Here is a 25,780-nt window from a genome sequence, read left to right as displayed (position 1 = left end):
AGTGGCCAAATCCATTATGGATGTTTTTCACGGTTGCGCAGCGGTTAGCGCTTCCGCCTCACAGCAAGAAGGTCCCCGATTGGATCCCCACTCGCGATCTCTCTCTGTGGAGTCTTCATGTTGTGCAGGAGGTTCTTAGAAGACCTTCTATTATCCAGACGTGGGATAGACGTCTGTAAACTGACATGAGAACGAGACAGCGAATTGCACGTGTCCGTCGCCCAATCATAGTTGGGAGCGCTCCGGCTCATCCCTGCGTGACCGGAAATGAATGAATGAACCCTCCGCCCCTTTTTCCTAACCTGCAGTTTATGCGCGCATTGACAATTTCATGACGCCGTCCACATCGACGACCCGGATATTCCGCTTCTAACCGCCGAGGAACGGCGGCGTTTGGGCCCCAATTAAAGTGGTATCGGCGAGGATGTGAGTCCCTGCGTCCGTCAGATACCCTGCGCCCGCTCCATTATCTCTGATGTTATTTACAGGAAATCAATTGTTTGTGCCGCTCTGGTCCAAGCAAACACTGAAAGCCGTGCGGTTCGACCACTGCCAAATACTATACTATGTAAATCATTACCTTGATAAGTACCTTGTTCCACACGCACGCCTGCAAAGCTGAATTGGCTGATACTTCAGTCGGGGGTCTTTTCTGATTCCGGCCTTTTTTGGCCGGTCCGGACATTAAGACACCGTGCCTGACTAAGCCTCACACACACACACGTTAACGATAATAATACATTTCATCTAAGGCTCCCCACTTGACCCTGAAGAACACCATATATACAAATACATGCGCACAAATACAGATTTAAAAGACACAGTCATAAAGTGTGTAGTTATGGCGCTCATAGTTAGGGATATGAATTTCATTTGTTCAAGAAATGGGTTTGTATGTTCATTTTCCCCATTTAAAATAACAGAAAACAAAATAATTTGTTCCAGCCTATCGTGGATGTGATTATATTCACGTGAGATATCAGTGACGCTCACCACGTTTTTTGTTTTGCTATTATTTCGTGCTAAATTTCCATAGAAAGCATTTTCTCTCTGGGTTCACCGGTACGCACAATTTCTGGTTGTTTTCGCACAATTAAATCAGTCGTGTTGTTCACTGCTTGCTTTCTTAAGGCACGTGTTTGTTATTTGGAATAAGAAACATACGATGCCACACAAGCGATAGGAGGGAGCAGCGAGCGCCGCCAACTCAGAAAACGCGGCGGCGTCATGAAGCGCATTGGAGTTGCGGAAAAATCGAATTTTCTCACTCTCGTATTCATATCATGACTTTTTTTTTGGATTTCAAGGAAAAAATGTGCAGGAATCGCGCTTCGTATCTTAAAAAATTCGTATATAAAGTGATACTTTGTTCCGTTTTTTTCATTTTAAGCACGGCTTGTCCTAAACCCAGGCTATCTTGGGGTCTCCAGCGAAGCTCCTGCATGTGTTTGGACAGCGGGAGGAACCCGGAGAACCCGGAAGAACCCCCAGGAATCCGACCAGCTGTGAGGCAGAAGCGCTAACCGCTGTGCGATCATCCCGCCCACGGTGTCATGTAAACAAAGGATAATTCTGCAGTCGAACAGCAAAGAGCGAATTCAGACGGCTGTATGAAATGCAGAGCTTGAGGAAAAAACAAAAATCCGAGCGTTGTCCCTCAGCTTTTACCGATGTTGGCTGAGGTAATGCAGGGCTCAGAGGGGAGCAATAAAGCGGAATCCGCTCCGCAGTAGGTTGACTAACAATGACCACATGAACAGGGACGAAGAGAACAGCTGGAGGAAGTACTCGAATTAGATCGGAAAAGTAAACCCATGAAAACCCGCCGAAATGTCATGCTCTTTTGAACGGAGTAATCATTTTTATTTTTACCGGCAACCCGACGGAGGCAGCTGCGGGTAAATGAAAGCGAACGTTGCACACAGAGTTAATGAATGGAGCTCTGCCTACTTGTATTATTAGCCCTGATGTTACGCCGACACGAGAGCGAGCCGGACTAAACACCTGACGCCCGGCCGACGCGCATTTGTACGCCGGATCCGTCCGAGGGGTCGGAACGGAGGCTCGAAGAGCAAATACGAGAGAAATGGCTCCGGCGCCGGAGAATTATATAAATAAAGGAGTCATCAATAAGCATCTTAGCATGTGTGAATAATGCATGCGGCCATTTCCCGTAGCCAGAGGCAGGAGATATTATTACACCATCAGATCAACTCGCCAAGGTAATAATTTGAAGAGGAGAATGGGGCAGGGATGACTGGAAATATTAAGCACCTTCCAACCTTGAATACTGCAATTCACACTCATACAGTGGTGCACACACACAAACACACACACACACACACACATGCGTGATTGGAATGTCTCCTCTTCTGTGGAACCATCTTCGGACCTCCATCCAGGGGCCGGACACCCTCTCTCTGCTCAAGAAACTGTTGTTTTGGAGAAAGCTCAGCGTTAGCGCTAGGCTAGCTGCTAGTCATGCCCTCACGTCCCTCCATCAGTGCATGACAGCGACCTCATATCTCCACCGAGGTCCTCGTGACTTCTCATTTAGCAGCTCCCCAGGGGGCGTGGCTTGATCTCCCGCGGCGATCTTGACACGAATTTATGAATATTAAAGCTATAATTTCATCATATCAGCTATTAGCATGTAACTGTTAGCACTACTGTTATTATCGGTCATAGATCATCAGCGCCTGTCCCTCCAAACCCTCACCCTCCGTCATGTTTGCTTTCCAACTCAACGCCCGCGGGCCAAACGTGGCCGCCATGTCATTTTATGTGGCCCGCAAGATCGTCTTTAAAAGTCTGATTGTCTTAAATAAATCAAACACGTGCATTGACCATAAACTACATTTCCCGCAATTCATGCCCATCATGCTCCCCCGGCATCCCGCCACTGAATTGCAGTGTATCCACATCGATGCCATTTTCAACAAGTGGAATTGAGAGATACAAATGATCCCGAAATGTCCAGAAAAGTTTCTGTTTCAAGACTGTTTCAAAAATGATTGGAAGGCGTCAACAAATAAACTGTCTTTTGTGACATGAAGCCGTGTCGGTTGTCGAAGAGTACAATCTACGTCGGCTTTTTTTACACCAAACGCGAAGCTAAGTATGCTAAAGTTAGCCCTCCGGAAAAACAACAAATCGTCCAAGAATTAAAAGCCAAACTCTGATTGCAGCAGAACGTGTGCACGAAAGCCACATCCACAAACGCTGCAGCAGTGAAAGCTTTGTAACAGAGCAACTAGTAAACATCATTTTTATCACATCCATGCAAATGCATATGCGACATTTTGGATTTGACTGAGTTATCTAACATTAAGGAGTAGTTCCTATACTGTACATGTTACGACCTTGATGGCGACGTGGCCCCTCGGTGAAAATGAGTTTAACACCCGTGCTGTAGATCATCTGAAAAAGCGTGATCCAGACCTGCTCTGCAAGGAACGCGTCATCAGATGACCGGATTGTGATTCGGCGGCCACATAAATAAAACCCGGCCGAGTGATTGAGTGTGTGAGTGAGTGACGTGCCGCTCCGCTGCTGAACAACCACCGTGGAGAAACAATGCGGGAAGAGGAAGAGGAAGAGGAGCGGCTCTTGGGAGCGTCGCCGGGGTTACCGCGCAAAAGCCGTCTGGTCCCGTGACAATCTCGGCCGAGTGAATCACTCAAGACGGGTCTCCGTGAAAAGCACAGCTGACTGGACGCCGGTGATAACCTTTGATTCGACTCCGGTCAGCGTGATCAAGTGTTTAAAAACGACTCTGTTTGTCATGAACAGCGCCGGCCTGCGTATTTATAGTCCAAAGGAAATAACTCAGTGTTTACTCCGGGGCTGCGCCACATTTTCTCCTTGATAGCTTTACCAGATTCAATAAACCTCCGGGCTTTTGTCTCGTTCTCTCTTTTGCATTTTTGCAGCCGATACCTAAGAGTTAGCATTATCGTATCCCACCGGAGCGTTCGGCCCTCGGAACGTTGAGCGTCCGCCGAAAACGGCGAACTTCTATACGGCGGGCGGAGGGCTGAGCTGGAAGTTAGCATGTTAGCGCTCATTTATGGCTCTGTATTCTGTATTCGAACGAGAAGAAAATCACATCCCTAATACGAGCCGCACACTCTCTCTGCGAGTTCGACCGAAGGGGGAAAGAATGGCAAAAGGGACAGCGGCCAGGAATCGGATCCATTAATTTCCCTTGAACGCCTCCCCGAAAAGACATAAACGAAAGTGGCGGAGGGAGGGAGGGGAAAATAAAAAGGTTCAAACATGTGTGATTCCTTATGGCTGACCTTTAAAATACAACAGAGGGAGCCGCTGATCACTTCCAAAAAAAAAAAAAAAAAAAAAAGGATAAAATTTGTCCCCTAACCAAAGTGCTCTGAGGACGTAAAATCGGCTCTGTGAAACGCCCTTGGAGGTGCCGTCCTGTTTGTTTTGGTGAGAGGACAACATTTCAGAATCACTTAGAACGTCTCCAAAGGTGACTTTCTAGCAGCAATATATATAAATTTATGATGTATATTTTGTTTTGTTTACAGAGGTGGGCACGGGCTATTAATAGTGAACAGAATTCATGGCCAAAGAGGCCAGGAAAGCGTGGTATCAAATCAGGACGGGCCAGGAATGTGAGAGGTTCAATAGCAGCGGCTGCGGCAGGCAAATAAAAAGGAAGGGAGAAGAAAAAAAAATGCTGGAAGCTTCATGTTACACCGAAGCACCGGCTGACCGGGATATCAGCTGTATATGACCCGGGCTGCCCTTTTATACTGGAAGCAGCGGCGCAGGATACGGGCCGGGGGGAGTTACAGGAAAACACGGGGAGGAGAAAGTGAAGCTTTGCCGCTTTTCAAAGCATTTCTGGCTTTTAGCCCGCAATTCGCCGCACAAATATTGGCCAACGTACAAAAAGGAACAACGGCAACATGCGAGGGCGTCAGACAGTCCAATCCGAACGAGCAAACTTATTATTTTTTTTGCATTCTTGCTCTATTGCTATTATTGCATTGTCACTGTATTTTATGCATTTTATCTGCGTGCACTTTACTGTTTCTCGTTATGTTTATTTTTAATATTTATTTATTTATTTAATCCATATTTTTGCACATTACAGATTAATGTTGATTTTTTTATGTTTATTTTTTAATATTTATTTCATTTATGATTATTTGTGCACTCAACTGTTTGTTTATTTTTTTAATGTCTATTAATTTGATATTTATCTGTGTACCTTATTATTTAATGTGCACCTTATTATTATTTGTCAAATTCAAATCAGCGTGGAATAGTGAGAAACGTCGATTCCTCTGTGTCCGCTACATGCGGAGGTATTGACAAAAAAGCTGACTTTGACATTGACAGTGTATTAAAATAATATCATATTTACAGATATTTCACTGTTTTTTTTTTCTGGCTGGTTGTAAACATCCATTCTATGTATCACGCTGTAACCTGCAGCTTCTCTGTCAACAAACTTACAATTCAAATATGCGGCGGACAGCTTTGTGCCTGCGTAAGCCCCGCTATTTATTGTTTATTGAGTAATTACACGCTGCTCAAAAACTACCTCAGCCCTTTCATGCTTCATTTAACTTTGCACAGAAACATATTTATGAATTAAACCAAGTCGTATTTCACACGAAATAATCCACGAGGAATCCGGAGGATGGTCAAGACGTGAATTTATCTCTGCGCGTAAAAGGAGTTATTTTATCTATGAACCATTTATTTGGCTAAATAGTCGCTTTTATCTGTTCTTACATGTAACACGTGGTCTCTCCTGGGAAATTGCGTTGCTGTTCACTCAATGGAGAAAGTCCTCCAAACTCTATTATAAGGCAGCTTATTTAAGCATATCATTTGCGATGATAATTATACTATCATTAAATGTTACTCGGAGTTATCCGGGGCGACGGCGGGCGTCAATTTCATCTTCAAAAACAATCAATCTTGAGTTGTTTAGGTGCAAAACAAACGCGGCGAACGCGATAACGTGAGTTCGTTGCCATTGTCAAGGAGTTGGCATGGAAACCATGTTAAAGCGGCTGTTTCCGCGCACAACCGCGCTTTCTTTACTTATTGCAAAGTTATCGAGGGTATTTAATATTCAAGTGTGACATAATTAATGATGGAGAAATAGCTCATTAAGAAAATATTAAGTCAAACGACAGTGAATAATGGTTGTTGGATAAGTTTCCCATTTTAGTTTTGCCAATATCACCCAAGTGAACGGCGAATAAGAGATTGCTCCTGGAGTCGATAAATCTGCAGTCTACCGCATTTCTAAAGCCCAATAAAAACGTTGCCACTTACACTGCTTGAGGAAACCGGAGTGATGGACATCTCTGCAACATTAATGAGCTAAAATACCTTGCCGAGGGGACGGCTATATTAATGAGACTCAAATGCCAAACATGGCGAGTGGATGCCCGATCCTGCACCGGCAAGCCCGGGACTTGATATAGTCTTGCATGAGCGTTCATTACTCCAAAATGATCCCCACTGTGATCTCTCTCTCACACAAACACACACACACACACACGTGCACCTCACAGCGTATTGACCACTCGCCATGAGACAGCAGATCCGTATATCTATGGAGGATATAACTGTAGAGATGAATGGAAGGTCAGCCGGTGCATTGATATTCAAGACACAAGCGTACGAGTAATATGTATGCATATGCACAACATCGACTCGCTCTCTTTTCCTCTCTCACACACGTAAACGCACACATCCGCACTATGACTCCGTCAGCTGCGAAACAAACAGGGGGGGCACGGAGGCGGCGAAGGTAGTTCAAGTGGCACGTGCGCAGACTGTTGTCTGCGCCGTGATATCGGCGAAAGTGTTTAATAGCCTCGGACGAGAAGGGAAGGGGGGGTCGTTTTATCGCGGACGCCCACGTCAACAGGGGATGTAAAGTAACGCGTAAGTGCGCGGACGCATCGTCATGTTTGTTCGTCGCAAACGGAGAAAAACTTGACTCACGCGGCGGATTCTGCCCCCGATCGGCGCTGCAGGGTGGCTACCTGACTGTGGGGGTGCTAGTGCGGTGTAATGCGGTGGCAGCAGGGGTGTCATTGAGTTCATAGACATAAAACAACCCACTGCCAGACCAGTCTGCTCCTCTCAGGAATAGCAATGGAGGAGAGATGTGTGTGTGTGAGAATACGTGGAGGTGTGTTAGAGCGTGGGCTGCAGGGTTAGATCGCGTAAGATTGGAAGTGGATGAGAAACAGACCGTCAGGGAGAGGAGACGTAGAGAGCGGAACGGGTTCGGACGTAAAAAGTGCCGGTTAGGTAAAGGAACGGCAGCGGGAGGGGCCGTCCGTCCTCTCGGAGAAAAGCTCCCCGGCGAAACGTTCGTGACGTCCGGTCGTCTTAGACGGGTTCGCCTCGGCCTGAGGTTTGTTTGCAGACAGGTGGATACAATAATACAGACACAAAGGACCGAGACAGACAGACAGAGGAGGAGGACAGGTGGAGCGCCTGAGACCGACCGAGTTCGGATATTGTACTCGTGTCATAAAACAGGCACGTCGAGCTGCGGTGACGTGCAAAAACGTGTTATAAAACTGATAGAAATAAAATCAAAAATATATATAAATATTGAATAGTATATATAAATAAATATGAATATTATCTTATATTTTATATTGTAAAATAATATGATATAAATAGTATTATTACTATTATTGTTATTATTATTATTATGTATATGTTAACATTATTATTGTTACTATTTTCATAATATAACATAAGTGCAATGTAGGTAAATATAACACTCATTTAATAATAATTATTGTTATATTTACCTAACTTGCAAGGTTTATTATTAATATTATTGTTTCGTATTAACATGATTATTATAATTAGTAGTAGTAATAGTAGTGTTTTATTGCTGTTATTATAAGTGGTAAAATAAAAATATAACAACAAAAATCATAATAATATAGTTATTATGAAGCTCATTGTATGAAGATGATTAAAACGTTTTCCTGAAAATTTCTACCATTCCACAGTCTGGGATTTATGATCAAATCAGGAAATACCAAAGGACTGGATGTTCCCCCTAAGGAAAAGTTTTTTTTTTTTTCTTTTTTTAAATAAATAAAAAGATCTATGCACTCATGAAGGGAATAATTTCTGACTCGTCATCAAACCGCTGTAAATTTATGACCCTCTGCTGCGACCTGTGAGCGTGTTTCCTAAATCGGTGCTACTAGTGGGGGCAGGAGGAGTTATGCAAGATATCATGCATTCCCCAACCATTACAAATCGCTGTTGGAAAGGAATGTTGTTTTATGATGTGTCGATGCCACAGTCTGCTCGCATTCGGCCCGGGATTTTGCACTTGTGTAAACACAGGGAGGGAAAGGTCGCGGTTTGTGTTCGGAGTCGACTGACGTGGATCGTATAAAATGTTTTTTTTTTTTTTTTTTTTTTTTTTTTCAAAAACGATACAAACAAATAAATGAATAAATAAATAAACAAATAAATGAATAAAAATAATCATGAAATAAGAAAATAAAATAAAATTAATGAATAGATAAAGAAACAACTAAATAAACAAATAAACAAATAAATAAATAAATAAATAAATAAAAATAATGAAATAATTAAATAAATGAATAAAAATAATAATGAAATGATAAAACAAAATGAAAATAATAAATAAATTAATAAATAAACAACTATCTAACTAACTAACTAAATAAATAAATACATAAATAAATACATAAAAATAATGAAATAATAGAATAAAAGAATAAAAATAATAAATGAATAAATAAAAAACAGAGTTCATTGATATTAAAACCGGACAGTTTGGAAAACTGGTTCGACGATGGGACCACAACATGACGCTGCAACAATTTGCCGTAAAACTTCTGTGTGGTTTCTGTGCGAGACAAACTCAGCGGTGCCTCCTCCTCCTCCTCCTCCTCCTCCTCCTCCTCCTCCTCCTCCTCCTCCTCCTCTTTCTCCTGCTGCTGCAGGATGGAGTGACTCCCCGGCACTTACTTTGAGGTTTCCGATTCAACACCCCGGGTTTTTGTTTTGTGTTTTGTTGACAGCCCGGGCCCTCGGGGACGTCAGCCTTATTCCATCATCACCACAGACACCGACATCTTGCATTTGATTCTAAATAAAGCTTGAATTGGATTTCTGGCAATTTCAACTTATCTGGTCATTTTTCTTCGAGGACAGTCTCCTCCGGAGTCTCCTCCATGCATGCGCGCGCGTGTGTCTGTGTGTGTGTGTGTGTGTGTGTGTGTGTGGGTGGGTGGGGGGGTAATCTATACTCTTCAGCTGTCTATGACCGGTGATTCAGTTTGACATCCTAATCTGTGGAAATCACAAAGGGCTACTCTGCAGAGCCGACTGTATTTACTAAAGATAACATCTCCCACTCCTGTGCATTAGGCCGGTGACAGCTTCGCAGACTGCGGGGAAAACAGCAATCATACGACACCGACGACGAACGCGACCCCGTCATCCCGACTCGCGTAACCGTCCGGGCGCACGCTTACGTGGAAGTACCCGTTCTGGTCCCGAGCGCCCTCCGACCCCGCTCGCCCCGTCACGCTGCTTCTATTTTCCCCTCTGTAATTGAATAATGCAAATCATATCCAAGGCATGTTGCTGTCATTACGCACTCGCGCGCTTATTTCCCATCTTCACACACACACACATACTCATCTGGATTCAACACACCGCCCTGTGTTGAAGGACAGATAAGCTGAAGGAGGGAAAGAAGAGTTGGGACTTCAACACATTATTATCATGATTATTATAAATTCAACACAGTCAAAGGAAGGGAATTGTGATTCTACCCGATTTGTGCGTTTCCTCTCAGACGCGAACGGCGCGCGTGCGGCGAAAACTTCGACTCCGATACGAGTTTCCCCGCAACCTCGCAGCTCTATACTCTGATGACCTTGTAGATCTGCAGAGGAGCCTTTTCAGCCGCCGACAGAGGGACGCGGGCTGAGCCAAGGAAAAGAAAAGGAAGGAGAGGAAAAAAAAAAAAAAAAACAACAAAAAAAAAAAACAAGACGCATGGAATAAGGCAGGGGATGCGGATATAATGGGATTTAAACGGGATGCGTTTGGATTAGCGGGTGAGACGAGGCCCGTGATGAATGCGCCAGGCTTTACGTCTTTGACATCGCCGGTGTCGGTGAATAACGGCGGCGGCGGCGGCGGCTCGGCGGCGTCCTTAAATGAGAATCTCTTTATCCGACAGATTATCTACCGGACAGGTAACTTAACCCGTTCCTCTACAAAAGTACGTGGGATTTTTTTTTTTTCCCCCCTCTTCTCAAGAGATGAGACACAGTAACACACCCACACAGAGAGAAGACTCACATAAACACTTTGCCACGCCTCTGGAGCATCTACAACTTGAGCCATCTCAGATCCATAACTGGCAATTTTAAGCCGGAAGGAGCTTCACAGGGGCAATAAATGCAAAAAAAATTTGCACAAAACAACAAAACAACATCTGCCTGAATCATAAGACGATGGCAGATTTACACGGCGGGTGTCTGGGGGATAAAGGAGGGGGGTGACAAAAGTGCTGGATGTGAGAATGTTGCGGAGAAAGGAAGCTCCACGTGAACAAAAACGACGGTCCGCTTTCTCTCCAGATGCAAAACACCAAGTTCTGATGAAAGCTTAGCTTAGCTTAGCATGAACCGTTTAGAAACCCAACATGTCCAACGTCTAGAGAGGAACAGCGGCAAATACAACGGCTCATTTAAGATAGTTATTCTGTGTTTGGAATTATTGCCTTGTGTACATTTCAGCCATATGTTTCCATGTGTGTGTGTGTGTGTGTGTGCGCATGTGTGTGCGCATGTGTGTGTGTGTGTGTGTATGTGTCAGGCGACTGCAGACAGCCCGGGTAACACGGGAGTTTAATCATTTCCTGCGGGCAGCTGTAGTGTAAACACCAGTAGTCTTGTCATTATACACGGGGAGTGTATGGCTCTCTGTGTATGTGTGTGTGTGTGTGTGTGTGTGTGTGTGTGTGTGTGTGTCTGCAAATGAAACAGAGTGAGTTTTACAACTCATTCATCCATAGATAGACGTATTTATTCAGGCTTTTTCTTTTCTGATGACAATAAAAGTCACACAGTAGGGAGTTGAGTGTTTTTCTTTTTCCAACAGTAAGGAGAGAGTGTGTGCGTGTGTATGTGTGTGTGTGTGTGTGTGTGTGTGTGTGCTAACTACGCTGCGGAACATTAAACACTAACGCAGCCCCTGCCTTTGTGTGCTCAGCTCTTTTCCACATTAAAGCTGTCCCACCTCAAATAACTGCACATTAGTAGTGAAGCAGAGTGACCGTCTGCATAATATACAGCCGCTGGTGCGCACAAACACACACACACACACACACACACACAAGCAAGCACACGTCACACACCACCATAAACTCATCATCCAGATAGCGGATGAAATGTTTAAAAAGCAACACGGCAGAACAAAGAGGATTCTGTGAGCGGGAAAAAATAAAAACTTAATCCAGTGTGGGAACACATAGAACACATGTACAAACACACACACACACACACACACACCCGTGGAGAGTAAAGAGCAAAGACTTACTGTGTCTCTGCATGGACTCATCTGACTGCTGCTGAGGGGAGAATGGAAAGTGAAAACCTCATGCTCGCTTCGGGCCACTCCTCTCCGTCACTGTCCCCTCCTCCCTTCTTTATTCCTTGGCTTCCTCCCTCCCCTGCCTCTTTTCCTTCCTCCTCCTCCTCTTCCTCCCACCATGTCCTTCACCTCCACCCCCTCCCTGCTTCTTGGCAGCGCCTTACGGTGCTCGGATACACCCGTCTCCATGTAAGGCAGCGCGGCTAAACATGTCACACATAATTTACCCACGGCGGGCTGCGAGTTCACCTTTCACAGCTCACACTTGGACCGTATGCAAAGGAGGAAGGAGCGAAGCCCGCCGGGAGGGGAGGGGATTGCCTGGAAACCCGACGCAGACAAACTTCTACTGTCAACAGCCACGTTCCCACCATTTCTCCGCGCATACAGCACGTCTGGGTGCTGACAGTAAGGCTACGAAATGCTCCCGGAGACAGAAATCCGTTCCACCTGCGCCGCTGGTAGACCTCCCTCTAACCCGATTCTTTTCTATTCGCCTCCGTTTCTCCACCATCTGTATCTGCGGGCGGTAAATCTCCCGCAGATGCTGTTTGTGAGACCTGCGCACCTTCTCGGCCCTCCTCCCTCGGGTACCTTTATCCGCAAACCACCAAATCCGGGAGATAGAATAAAAACTCCATTGGTCTTTTGTTTTGGTCTAATTGATTTAAGATGTTTTGGTTTTTTTTTTGTCTTTTTGCAAGTAATGTTAGCAAGTGTCACCAGATGCGTGATGCTGCTGCCGTGCGATTTACCGGCCCCGTCCCGCCGTAGACCGGGTTTTGCAATTCGTGACGTGACGATACGTCCACCTTTACATCGTTCGCATCCTCGGATGAGTTCGTCAGCGCCGAAACGACCGTTAAACTTATATGGAGACGATGAGGAGGAAGAGATCGGAGAGAAAGACCGGCAACGACAGCTGCGCTCAAGTAGCGCCGCTAGCCGTTAGCTTTTCCGCTCCCTCCTCCACAGCTCCGCAGTCCACTCACAGGACAGCAAGAGTCACAGCTCTGTTGCCATGGCGTCGAACTCCATCAAACATTACGTCAGATGGATGTGCGCCTAAGCGAGCGCGCGTGTGTGTGTGTGTGTGTGTGTGTGTGTGTGTGTGTGTGTTGTGTTGTGTGTTGCTGGAGGTGGGTGTGCATGTCACGTGGGTGTTACCAAGTGAGTCACATTTGACACACCTCACTTACATGTAGCTGCAATAGATCCTGGTATTTGGAATAAAATCTCCCTATCCGTTTGCGCACATGTGTGTGTGTGTGTGTGTGTGTGTGTGTACGTGCGCACCCATGCACATACATGTGGGAGGTTGGGGGGAGGTTGAGCAGGAGGCCTGCAGCCTGCCCTCAAAAGCACCCATGATGGATCTCGGCGCTGCTTTGTTAATGCACTTCTATAAATATTTATCAATTTGCTCAGTCGAGGCAATGAACTACAGACACAGAGAATATGGAAATTTAATTCTGCGGCTGGCAAGTTCTTGTCTTGTGCCCTAATATGTCCTGAAGTCATCTTACAGGCTTCCGAATCATGAAGAAATGTTGTTTATATGTGTGTTGCGGTCTCACATGTCCAATGGCCGCTGTTAGTCACAACCTTAACACGCCGCGGAACACTTAGCATCCGCCGGCGCTCCCAATGCTTTACGTCCATTCGGGGACGGGAGGCACGGCATACAATTTTATGACGTATGAATCCCGCGCAGTCTGTTCAATTTCAAAATAATAATCGGACTTTATGTGGCCTTGTTGCTTTGGTTTTTCCTAAATGTGCTGAACTGCAATCCGCACAAAACAGCAGGCGTGGGATTTGGACGCGCTGTCGTGCTGGTTTTTCAAGATGAATCAAAGCGATGCGACGGCGAGCTGCGGCCCCTCGCGTCGCTTCCACCGGGGTCTTCGTCTCAAACACCCGTAATTCTATCCCTTGGACGCTCTTGGAAAAAACCCTTAATCACAAAGGGAAGTTGACGTCACCGCTAATGGATGACGGGGGGGTTGGGATTCTCGTTCCCTCTGAACGGCTTGCGCTTCACCATCGAAACCGCACGTCGGATGCAAACCATTCACTCTTTCACGTCTCATAAGGACAAATAACCGGTCCAGTCACTCTCATCCATCTCACCCTCATTCACTCATCACCTAAACACGAACAAGCATTTACCCTCTCATTCACGTGTCATAAAACCAATGAAGCCCATTTTCTTATTCACGTATCATATAGACTTAGAGATAATTATTCACTCCCTCATTCACACATTATATAAAGACATGAAGTCACTCATTCACAAGTCATTCAGACACGCCGACATTCGCTTGATTATCCACTTACATTTACAGACATCCAACCTTTCACATATTATATAAGCAGTAAACCATTCACGTGTCAAATAGAGACGTACAACCGCTCACCCTCTCTTTTACAGGTCCTATAAACGCATATCACCATTCACTCTTTCAAATATCATTTAAGCAAAGACTCATTCACTCTCTCCTTTATATATTAGATAGAGACACTCTTATTAACAGGTTATATAAAATAAAACAGCCATTCACCCGATTATCCACATGCAACCGTTCACCCTCTCATTAACATGTGGTATAAACGCATACGAACATCCACTTTTTCACATATCATATAGAAAAAGAATAATTCACACCCTCATTCAGTAATTATATAGAGACACGAAACTATTCACCCTCTTATTCACAGATTATACACTTATTCACTCCTGCATATAGACACGTCAAACTATTCACCCTTTCACATATCATATAGACAAATAATGATTCAGTCTCTCACTCACTTGCATGTAAACACAGCCATTCACTCTTTCACATCTCATTTAGAAAAAGAGTCATTCACTCTGTCATTTACACATTTACAGGACTGTCTCAGAAAATGCGAATATTGTGATAAAGTTCTTTATCTTCTGTAAGCCAATTAAAAAACAAAAATGTCATACATGCTGGATTCATTACAAATCAACTGAAATATTGCAAGCCTTTTTATCATTTTAATATTGCGGATTATGGCTTACATCTTAAGAAAACTCAAAAATCCTATTTCAAAATATTAGAATATGATGAAAAAGTGTTTTTGTTTTTTTTAATTGCATTACACAAGATAAAGACCTTTATCACAATATTCTAATTTTCTGAGTCAATCCTGTTTATTGAGACTTTAAGCCATTCACCAGTCATATAGACACATGCAACATTTCACCCTGTCATTAACACATCACATAAACATGTGCAACCGTTCACTTATTCAAATATAAATATGAAGAATCATTAACGCTCACAAATTATAGAGATACAAAGCCATTCAGCCTCTCATTCATGACTCATTTAGACACTCATTCACTCTTTCACGTATCCTATACACAGTTAACCAGTTTCTTTTATGAGTCATATGGAGACATATGACATTCACCCTCGCATTAATATGTCATATAAATACGACTTTCACATATATAGACAAAGAATCATTCAATCTCTCATTTATACATTATATAGAGACATAAAGTTGTTCTCCCTCTGTCTTATGTGTCTTATGTGTTAAAAACAACTATTCACTCACTCATTCACACATCTGGACAATTTCCGGTCTCCTACGAACTGTAAATGTACCACGATGCAAAATAAAAAAGATAATTTTAAAAGCGATTGACCGACTCGCTCAAATTAAACGTCACAATTTAAATTCCACGATCGATCGACGGAATAGACGTCGCTAACAATTGAGTCTCAGCTTCACGTGTTGCGGACGCTAAAGGAGGCAGCCGGCGAGGTTGGGATCCTCTGTTAGCTGTGAAGGATAAGCATTAGCCCTCTAAAACGCTCCGTTTCATTTGCTTAACGACGGCCGTTTTGTGCCGAGCGCCGGGTTCACCGGAGGGCTTTCGGTGAAAAGAGCCACCGTCTGTTGTGTCTGGAAACACCGGCGTCGAGGGCGAGCGAGGCGACCCTCCGCCGACATAAAGACGATTCAGAAATCGGGAGCGAAAAGTGTTCAAGTCGGTGCGCTTCGGTTTAGACGCTCAAGAAGCAGAAAGGGAAATATCCAAGTCACCGACTGGTTCCTGAGAGTTTCCCATTAAGGAAGGTGAGAGGTGCTTCTTTTCTAAGCGTAGAGACGCACCGACGGAGAAACGCCGTGAAAGGTTTCGGATAATTGCCGCAATCGCAGACGATTTCATGCCTGCAGAGGCTCTGCTGACGCGGGAGGGGGGGAGCGAGAGGGCGAAAAGGCACTTTCGAGGGCCTCGGCGTTTAACATATGACGTAACCGCCCCGATCGTTCAGAAAAGAAGAAAAAGAAAAGGTGAACAGGTTCATCACTTGTGTTCCAGGCCATTAAAGACAGGAATGAGGAGGAGAAAGAAAAAAAAAAAGAAGGAACAGAGAGATGAGGAGTCGGGGGAGGAGATCTGGACTCGTAGATCACCTTTGCTCCGTGCTGTTAAGCAAAACAAGAGTCGGACCGGACGCCAAAAAAACAACGTCGGAATGGAAAAATCCACCCCGGTGACCGCGTGGGAGCGTCTCTAAATACCAAGAGAAGGACGGGTGATCTTCAGAAGGTGGCAGCTCCCATTCACGCTCAAAAGCAGCACCAACACAGACACGTGTGTGTTTCGCCTTACCGTTGGATGGTGTTCGGCCCGACGAAACACACACACACGCAAAAAAAACAAAACAATCTATACCACAGGGATGTTAAACACATCCATACATGTATCGGAGTTATTGCGCGACAGATCTGGACGCCTCCGTCCGAAAGGCGTCCGCCGGATATTTCTATCGGTCGACGGCACCGATGGCGAGCGCGGGGGTCGTCTTAATGAAAAGACGTTGACAAAAAAGAAAACACACTCCATTTTGAGTTTTGCCAGATGGGGTTCTGCAGAGGCGACGCTCCGATCGGCGCTAAACGCAGACCCGGAGCCGAATATTAAAGCGTTATCTTCTTTTCCTGAGCGGCGTCGTTTAATTTCGCCGACACTTTGGCCGGGCCCTGGGCGTAAACAGCCGCTCGCATCGCAACGGAAGCCAATAAAATCAATCCGGCCGCTCCTTTGAGACGTGTGCGTAATAACGGCCGACGTGGATATAATTACCTGCATCGTGGTCGGTTTGAACCCCGACGCCCACATAATAAAACCCGTGTTCATCAGGAATCCCCGGAGGCGACCGGCTGCAAATATACCGGACGCCGTTGAACTTTGAGCCTTTTTTTTACGCCAATTTGTCATTTCTCTAGCGACGACGATTCATCCCGATTTGCCATCGATTCCCGGCGCGGCAGGACAGCGTTTTCCCGTCGGGGATAACAAACTTTGGGAGTCCCTGGCCGGAGCTGTCGCTATCGTGCTTTCCAGACGCCGTCTGTCTCTGGCGTTGCAGATACAGCCGCCGGCCTCACCGGCCGTTAAACCGTAAAATTAGACGCTCGCTCCGAGTGGCCGGTGCACGGCGGCGGCGTCGATACGAGAAAGGTGCGCTCCGGCGCCGATTGGATCTTTCCGAGCTCGGAACAAAGAAATAAGTGAATCTGGCGCCACGTGGCCGACGGGTCTTATGTGGCTCGCAGACACGGGATATTTATAGGCTTACATTTCAAATGACCTAATTAGTTCCCTTTAGTCGTGAAGGAACTATAATTCACGCGAATAAAGTCTTCTGGATGTTTTCGCAAGTTATTGCATGACTTTGTTTTTACATCTCTATGTAAATGATGTCATAAATATACCGTGCCCTATTAATTATTCATGGGAAGTAAAAAAAAAAAAAAAAAAACAGCCTCTGGAATAACAATTACAAATGTTTTGTCGCAAATACCCGCAACGACGGCAACCCCCCCTCCCCACACACACACACACACACACACAAAAGTATCCTCCGCAGTGCATGCAGAACATCTCAGGGATTTCCACAGTGTTTGGAACTGTGAGGGAACCGAACGGAGGACGGCGGAGTTGAAACCAAACGTAGTTCCCCGTTTCTTCAAACTCCATCCCTGAGCGGGAGCAGTCATTAGCAACAGGCGGGGAAGTTGTCAAAATCCCAGTTCCACATATTAATGACAGCCTCCCGCCGGCGAGGAGCAACTCTTCCCTCTCCGTCTGCCTGCCGGGGAGGGTGAAGTCGGACCCGACGGACGTGCGGAGCATCGGCGAGACCCCGGCGCTCTCGGGGAGGGGGTGGACGCGGAGCTGCAGGCTTACCTGCTGGTCGTCCGCGGTTTCCTCCCGCCTCTCCGTCCGGGTGAACGGGTGAGAGTGCGCTCGCACGCGGTCCCTCCGAACAGGAACTGATGAATCTGCACGACTTCAGCCCTGCAGCGTGCAGTGCATTCTGGGCTTTCAGCCTCTCTCGCTCTTTCTTTCTCTCTCTCTCTGCTGGCACCGTGTTGGAGGGGGATGTCCTCGCCTGCTGTCTGGAGAGAGGAGGGTGATCTAACACATGGTGTGTGTGTGTGTGTGTGTGTAACCGCGCACACACACACACACATGCATGCATGCATACAGGCACGCGCACGCACACAATGCAGAAGAAGCCTCGTGATGACGGCCGCCACAGCTCCGGTTGCCCTGGCAACAGCCTCCCCTCCCTCCCTCACCTCTGTAGCTCCCCACTTTTTCTTTCTCTGGCTGTTTAATGTTACACAAAAAAAAAAAAAAAAAAAAAAAAAAAAGGGGGGGGGGGGAAAGTGGAAAATTAGCAGAGTCACATTGTTGGCGCGGCTCCCGACGGATTCCTCGTCAATGCTGCGTAACTAAGCTCGCCGGCTAGGAGCTAACCGGCTAACGCGGGATGGCTAACTGTTGCTTCTGCCATGTTAGATAAGGGGCGGGGGCGGCGAGAGGAACAGACGCCAAGATACAGCGTGGTAGTTGGTGCATCCTCACACTCGACTATATGTGTGTGTGTGTGTGTGTGTGTGTATCAGCGAGGTCGCTACTGGAAGCAGGCCGTAGTTCCTCTTTGTGGTTCCCTACCCGACTCAACCGTCGCTGCCGTTGGCCGAGGCCTGCAACCCTTTGATAACGTTTCAGTCACATGGCCGACAGAGGAAGTGCAGCTGCACGGACAGATCGGAGCTACGTACGTCGGCGCGGACATAAATATACACGACATCTTGCGTTTTTATCACGATTATGCAAAATTTGACGTATCAATTTGAATGGAGGGGCCGGGGGGGGGGGGGGTCTGTTTCAGGATGATAAGACCTCGAGGGGTTATCAAGAAATAGAAAGCGAAGAAGGGAGAAACAAACGGCGACGAGGAGACGAACGCTGTAACCAAACGGGAAAAAAAGGGGAAGGAAGGAGCAGCGGTGAAAACCTCCTCGCCGCCGTCTCCCATGGCGACGGAGTGGGCGGAAGGCCACAGCGGTGCTTCAGGCCCTGTAAATCCCGCAACACATTCATCTCAGCGGTGACCCCAGAATACTGGGTCCTTCGACACCAGGTCCACCTGCGCCTCCTCTTATATTCTCCTCCTCTTTTTGCAGCCCCCATTAGCATCACTGCTAATGCGGAGTCTATTAAAATAATAAAGTAATGCAACCTGTGACTTCCCCGAGCTGCCGTTATCGCGTGCGTCACGTGACCAAAAGGCCTTGGGGTTTGCAGGGAGGCTGAATAACCGTCTCCGATGTGAAGGCCGCGGTGATCCGTCCACGCTTTTGTACAAATTGCAGCAGCAGGTGTCCACAGGCACCGCGTGCCACATCTATTTATTACGGACATTATCGCTGACCCCTCTCTCTCACACACACACACAGACACACACACACTCACGGCTCATTCAAGTTATTCATTAACAACATTGCGGCTCCCCTTCAGCACAATGACCATTCATTAGGCTCATGCATAATGATGCTGGCGGAGCTTCTCTTGTAATTATTGCAATCCTGAAACTTTTGCTCGCCCGGGTTAGTTTTTTAGCCGCGCGATGACAGCTAACTATCCGGCGCTCCACCGGAGGACGTGTTTAACATTCACTCGTGAAAGCGGCGTTCGAACTCGGAGTCTTCAAGTTTCACGGCGACGCGTATTCAAGCGGGTTTATCGAGCATCGCGGACGCTTGAAAAATTTTGAAGGTCTCCCGGGACAATATCGGTATTTTAGCACGACCTTATGAAGCCGAATCTAAAGAGAAGGGAGTGATTAAAGCGAATTTCTGCTTTTTACATCTTTTGAATAAAATGACCAAACTGAGCGATAAAGGTCGATGAATGCAAACTCTGTGCACTCCGTCCACGCCGCTCAAGAGATTCTCCAGGACAAACAGTTTTAACAATGGAAGGGCGATATTAATAAAATCTGAATGTGCTAAAATCCTTCAGCGCTCGGTGCTGCAGCTCCATGACTAGAAGGTCCCTGGAGGGATCCTTTCCATGCTCTCCCCCGTGTTTTCTTGGGCTTCCACGAGGTTCTCCGGGTTCAGCAGGTTTTTTTACATCGGCGAGAGTGAATGGCCGCGGGTCGCTAAATGCGGAGATAACGAACGAATGAAAGTTTAAATGACAGAAACATCATTTATAAGCTGCCAAATTTAAACTGAAAAAGATCGAGTTCGGATGAATAATGACTCGTCCCCACATGATTTCTCAAAAGGCGTTGTTTTTTTCCTAGCGTGGATTATTAGTGTTATTTTTGATGAGTCATAAAAAGGGTCTCTTAGAGCTGAAAAAAAAAAAAACAATTGAAACACAAATTGAAATGAGAGAACTCGTCCCACGACGACAGCGGGACAGAAATGAACAATTGTACAAGCAGTGAAACCCTCGGTGCGGGTTGTCCTCCCGCTTATTACCGATGCCATCGCTGTGATTTGGATTCAGAACAGCAACTACAGAGTTATTCTCTGCGGAGAGAAGGTGCTTCGTCGTGGCAGAGCAGCGCACGTACCTGAATTTGAATCATCTCGCTCGGCGTCTGCTCTCTGTGACCTGAATCTATCGTGGGCCTTAACGCAAAACCAAGTCCAGCGTTCACAGGAAAATCATTTTATCGAAATAAAGTTTTTCCTGAAATGTGTGCGCTTGTGCGCCGGGACGCTGGCAGCGCGATCGCGGTGAATTCCAGCAGCTTTTTCCTTTTTAACCGCATCTCCTGAGGTGGAGGCGACGGCACAATCGACCCATGCATCTGGCGGAGACACTTGGATGCAGAGCAACGTAGCATCTGCGCGGCACAAGGCGGCCAGTATGGGATATTCTAGAACAAATTCTGCAAAAATAGACTCTCCGTATCAAATATATGACAAGCATTAGTCTGTTTCTGCAAGATGGAGTTTCACCGGGAAAGCTGCCATCTTGTACCCAAGAGCAACAAAATAAATGGAGTGTTGTCGATTGAAAGCTGAAGTCCAAGCTAACAAAACATTGATTCATTCGTTTATTCATATATTATCTACACCGGAGCCGATCCCGGCTTTCACCGGGCGAGAGGTGGGTTTCACGCTGGACCGATCCATCCGAGACACACATGCAAAGACACATTCGATCATTCGCTCTTTCATTCAGAGCTCAAATGGAAACAGGAGACGTTCACCCTCTCATCGCAAAAGTGGGCCATATTTGCTGAGGTGAAAATGTGTGAGGGCTCTTTGAACCACTACTATTAAATGCAAAAGCCCTTTTAATTGTCTCTTCTTTTAATATTTATTGATATTGATATTGTTGCACGGCTGCGACAAACAAATTTCCCGTATGGGGATCAATAATCTATTATCTCATCTCATCTTATGTCTTATTTCATGACTTTTTTTTTTTTTTTTATTACAAATGGCATACTTTTCTTGTCTTCACACAGGACATAAATCTAAAGTTTTTACCCAAATCTCTCTGTCTTTCGTATTTGAGTACCACATAAAAAAAACTTTTTAGAAAGATGAAACATATATAGATTCCTTTGAAACATTACATATAATTCACTATTAAATGCTTAAATGAACTTCAGGAAAGTAACTGTGATATTATGAAGGGACGTATGAATCCTTGTATTAGTCTTTATCAAAAAAGGAGAAATGCAATGTTTTTCATTAATTTATTTTACACAAACTAGAAAAAGCGGGCTGAATTCGATTTTGACCACGGGTCGCATTTGGGCCGCGGGCCGGACTTTGGCCACTTCTGACACAGAGACGAGCAACATTCGACCCTCATTCTGGGAAATTCACGGCCTCCAGTGAACCTCCAGCAAGGAAACTGGAGAACCCACAGGAACCTCCAAGCAGAACGTGGAGACTCCACGCAGAAACGCCTCCCTTCTCGGTGTGAGGCGGGTGCATCAACCACTGACAACGCGGAGGATTAAGCTGAAGTCTAAGCTGACAAAACACAACCTCCACAAAACGGGTCCTTTAAGATCACAGAAGAGTCGAGCTGCTCCGCCTGAGCCGCGAATACAAGGCGCGGCGGCGAAGGAGACAGTCGCAAAGTGGCCGATACACATCAAGACATCATGTAAACCCGTGTTCAATTCAGTCAAAGCCGTTTACTTCAAACGTAATAAATTAAATTGTCCCCCGGCTGTCACCTTGACAGTTCAATCCCGCCGCCGCTGACAGGGCTCCACAGATGAATGCTCCGCTGTTGGTGCGAGAGGAATGTGCGTCGTCCAAAGAAGCGAAAGGGAAATCCCCTTGTTAGCGCCAGGCGAGGAGGAGGGAGCGGTGGTTTTTTGCAAACCTGGCCCTCAGCAGCCTCCTGCCAGGGTGCAGAATGCTCTAGATACGCTCAGTTACCCAAAAAAAGTGCAAAAATCCTCGAGCACAGATTCGAGAAAAGGTGTTTCAACAGCGTTTCCCCGTTCGAACCCTCCGGGAAACGATTGCAGCCGGGGATTTGTGTGTGAGAATAACAAAGACTGGGACCGATCGAAATACCTCACCTTTTCAAGGCTGGATTCATATTAACCGCTGGAAAAAAAAACAATACACACACACACACTCACACACACACACACACATGCACGCACGCCATGCATGCATTCAGATGAATCAGGGTGGGAGTAAACAAATCTCACGCCCACTCCTGGTAAATATTCATGGGGACAACCTCTGGACTCGTAGCAACTAGCAGAGAGACGTGGAAAAAATGTGTGTGAGAGGGAGAGGAAGGGATGCGCAGGGATAATTAATGTTGGAGAGGCTGTTGGAGGGAAAACAACAGATGCCTGGATTGAGAGGGACAGAAGGGCCGAGGACGACGGCAAAACACAAACGAACCTTGTTTTATTGGTTTTCGGTAGTTTTTACCCCGTCAGACACAACCTACATACTGATGTATAGATGTACCTTTAGAAACTGCAGGCAATTTAGCGGTGGCATTTTTTTCCAGATTATCATTGTTACTAAAATAAATAAATAATAATAATAATAATTGTAATGATTTTATTTTTATTTTTACTTTTTGTTTAATTTAGTTTTTTATTGTATTTTTATTTTATTTTTCCCTTCTGCTTTTATTTTTATCTTATTTTCCTTTTTGATTTCATTTTTATTTTATTTTTCCCTTTTGCTTTTATTTTTATCTTATTTTCCCCTTTGCTTTTATTTTTATTTTATTTACCCTTTTGCTTTTATTTTTATCTTATTTTCCCTTTTGATTTTATTTTAACTTATTTTCCCTTTTGCTTTCATTTTTATTTTTATTTATTTTTGAACGACATGGCGCTCGCGGCGGTTATCTTATCGGCCTCACATTAAGGAGGCTCTTGGTGGAGGGTTGGGGAGTCTTTCTGTGTGGAATCTCCAAGTTCTGCATGAGGTTCCTTCCACAGTCCAAAAACATACCGGGAGTTCACTGGAGACCCTAAATTGTCCAGGCATGTGAACGGTTGCGTGTCTTTTGCCCGGTGACGGGTGCAGGAGAAGCGGCATGGATTATGATTGAGCGAATGAACGTGTTTTTGAACGGAAAACAAATCACAACCTCCTTCATTTAACTTCTGAGGGTGAGTTGTAAATGAAGGGTTGCTGTTTTCTTTGGACGCTCTGCAAAACCAGGGGGGATCGCTGAGACTCTGCACGAGCGGGGATCGTTTTAAGGCCCGCGCGTCGATACAAGAGTTTAAACAGAATCCTGCCGTCCCTCAAGCATGTGCTGTATATAGTTTTTTCTGCTTCTGAAACGTGTCTACGAATATCAAACCCCGACGTCGGCCGCATCGGGGGAGGCCTCATAAGATTCACCTGCAGCGGCACCCCTGGCAATATGGAATCTAGATTTTCTGTTTGATTGGACAAACAAATGCCTCATGAAATAGTATCGCCTGTGGTGAGTCTGAGCGTTCAAAACACACTCCATATTTATGACCCGTGTTATTCGCCAGACGAGGTATATGGCATTTAATAATTCAGCACGTTCCTTTATTTCTTGTTTCATCATTCCAAATCAGATTGTCTGGCCCCCGCAGGCGGACGCTCTTCGTCAGCAGCCGGTTATAGATGCACGATCCATGGTAGTGATCGACCCAGAAGGTTCGCTACAGGGAAATCACATCCACCTAGTTTCTGAGTTGCACAGAATCCTCTTCGTATCGCCCCGGGATCCTCAACAGTGATGGTATGCAGGAGATCTCTGGACTGGACGCGTGGGGAAACTGCTCACCGCCACATGAAAACATCACTGTCTGGTTTTCAGGCGTTCTCCGCGGCACGCCACCTCGCATTCTTGCCGAAGCTCGGTTGTGATCATTCATCCATTTGTTCGTTTATCCTGCGCTCTTTCGTTCTCCGGTGAGACGTACAACCTTCACCCTCATCATGCAGAGACATACAATCATTCACTCGCCCGTTCAAATCTCATGTCTGCGGAGGTTCTCAGTCGTCCGGGTCAATTTGTGTCGAAATCTTCTCCTCGTGGCAACTCGGCTTGAATTTCCAGGGCAGAAACGTCTTCTAGTAAAGAATTTCAAGTCCGTTTTGCAACCGCGAGAAGATTTAACACGACTTCAGCACTCATCGAGCCACAGAACCGTTCATCGTGCCACATAGAGACGCCCGATTCGCTCGAGCAACCATTCACTCGGTCGTTCATGTCGTTCCTAAAGCCGATGCTTCCTCTTGAATATGAAACATTCCTAATTGAGTCACTTCTGCCTGTTATTAGCTCTTCGCCTGAATGTCTCCTGTTTGTTCCTCAAAAAAGCCCAACAATTCAGATCAAATCTTTCTAAGCATTTTGCTGTAAGACGTGTTCTTCTCAGTTTCAACTTGTATCCCGGAAATGTTCTAAGAACCATCAGGCTCGGACTTCATTCCAGGAAGTAGCCTCATCCAGGGGAGCCTTCTTGTCGTGCAGGAGGTGGAAGCCACCACAGCGTTCCTGCTCTGCAAGGTGAGATAACCGACCACTGACCATCAGATGGTTGGTATGTTTTTATCTTCTCCCTGCACTGCTTCTCCATCTGAAGAACCCCGTTAGCCGTTAGCTGTTAGCTCACTCCGGACTTATTTTGGCCAAAGTGTTGATGTTCCCCAACCAGATCATGGAAACCCCTCTGTGGCGTAACAGGCCAGAAGGACTTCTTCCTTGGACCATTTCTTGCTGCTTCTGAAAGCAGCTGACCGGTGTGCGCAATAGTTCTTAAAAAATGGCGCTCCGCAAGAAGTGTCCGGCAATGGGTGTGGCTTGCGAGTTCCACCGATCACCGAGAACCGACGTCATGTGAGTTACTATGGAGTTCTGCCACGGATCTGAAGCTGAGGTCACGGTCACTGGTTCCGCTACTGTCTGAGTGACAGAAAAATGGCCTTGTTCCTGAAACTGCTTTAGGAACTGCTCACTGCCCACAGTGAGGAAGTCAGTGAGGTGCAGCCAGGGGAGGCAGGAGAGGCTGTGCCTCACTTGCCAATCTTGGAAAGAAAAAGAGTGTAGAGCTAAAAAAAGATTGAAATGTTTCTATTTATCAGTGATTTGCACTAGAAAAGTATTTTTCATTCAACTTCACTAGTTTTGGAGTGTTTTTTTTTAACTCAAAATCACAAGATTTTCATATTTAGAGTTCAAATACTGAGAAGAGACATGCGGTGAGGCCGATTGTCGAGCCTCAATGTAGACAGCTGGCATGCTCTG

The 25,780-nt window shown here is 45.8% G+C and overlaps 1 protein-coding gene across 13 annotated transcripts in view; it reads right to left on the bottom strand.

The window, feature by feature from the left end:
- LOC147224523 (muscleblind-like protein 1) overlaps window positions 1-18,385 on the bottom strand; it is an 83,917-nt gene extending 65,532 nt beyond the window's left edge. For 7 of the 13 annotated variants that reach the window (XM_086164843.1, XM_086164846.1, XM_086164845.1 and 4 more), the window contains exon 1: window positions 17,915-18,121. The gene's annotated coding sequence lies outside the window, so the exon portion shown is untranslated. Of the gene's footprint in view, window positions 1-11,622; window positions 11,701-17,914 lie in introns of those variants that run through there. The other 6 variants (XM_086164853.1, XM_086164842.1, XM_086164839.1 and 3 more) reach the window with 2 other exon arrangements.
- Between the last annotated feature and the right edge of the window lie 7,395 nt (window positions 18,386-25,780).

The sequence above is a fragment of the Fistularia commersonii genome, chromosome 18 (genome assembly GCF_037954325.1).
Source record: "Fistularia commersonii isolate RoL2024-O1a breed Wild chromosome 18, RoL_Fcom_v1.0, whole genome shotgun sequence".
Lineage (NCBI taxonomy): Eukaryota > Metazoa > Chordata > Actinopteri > Syngnathiformes > Fistulariidae > Fistularia > Fistularia commersonii.
The sequence above is the reverse complement of the archived record's forward strand: the minus strand, read 5'-3'. Positions and strand labels throughout refer to the sequence as shown.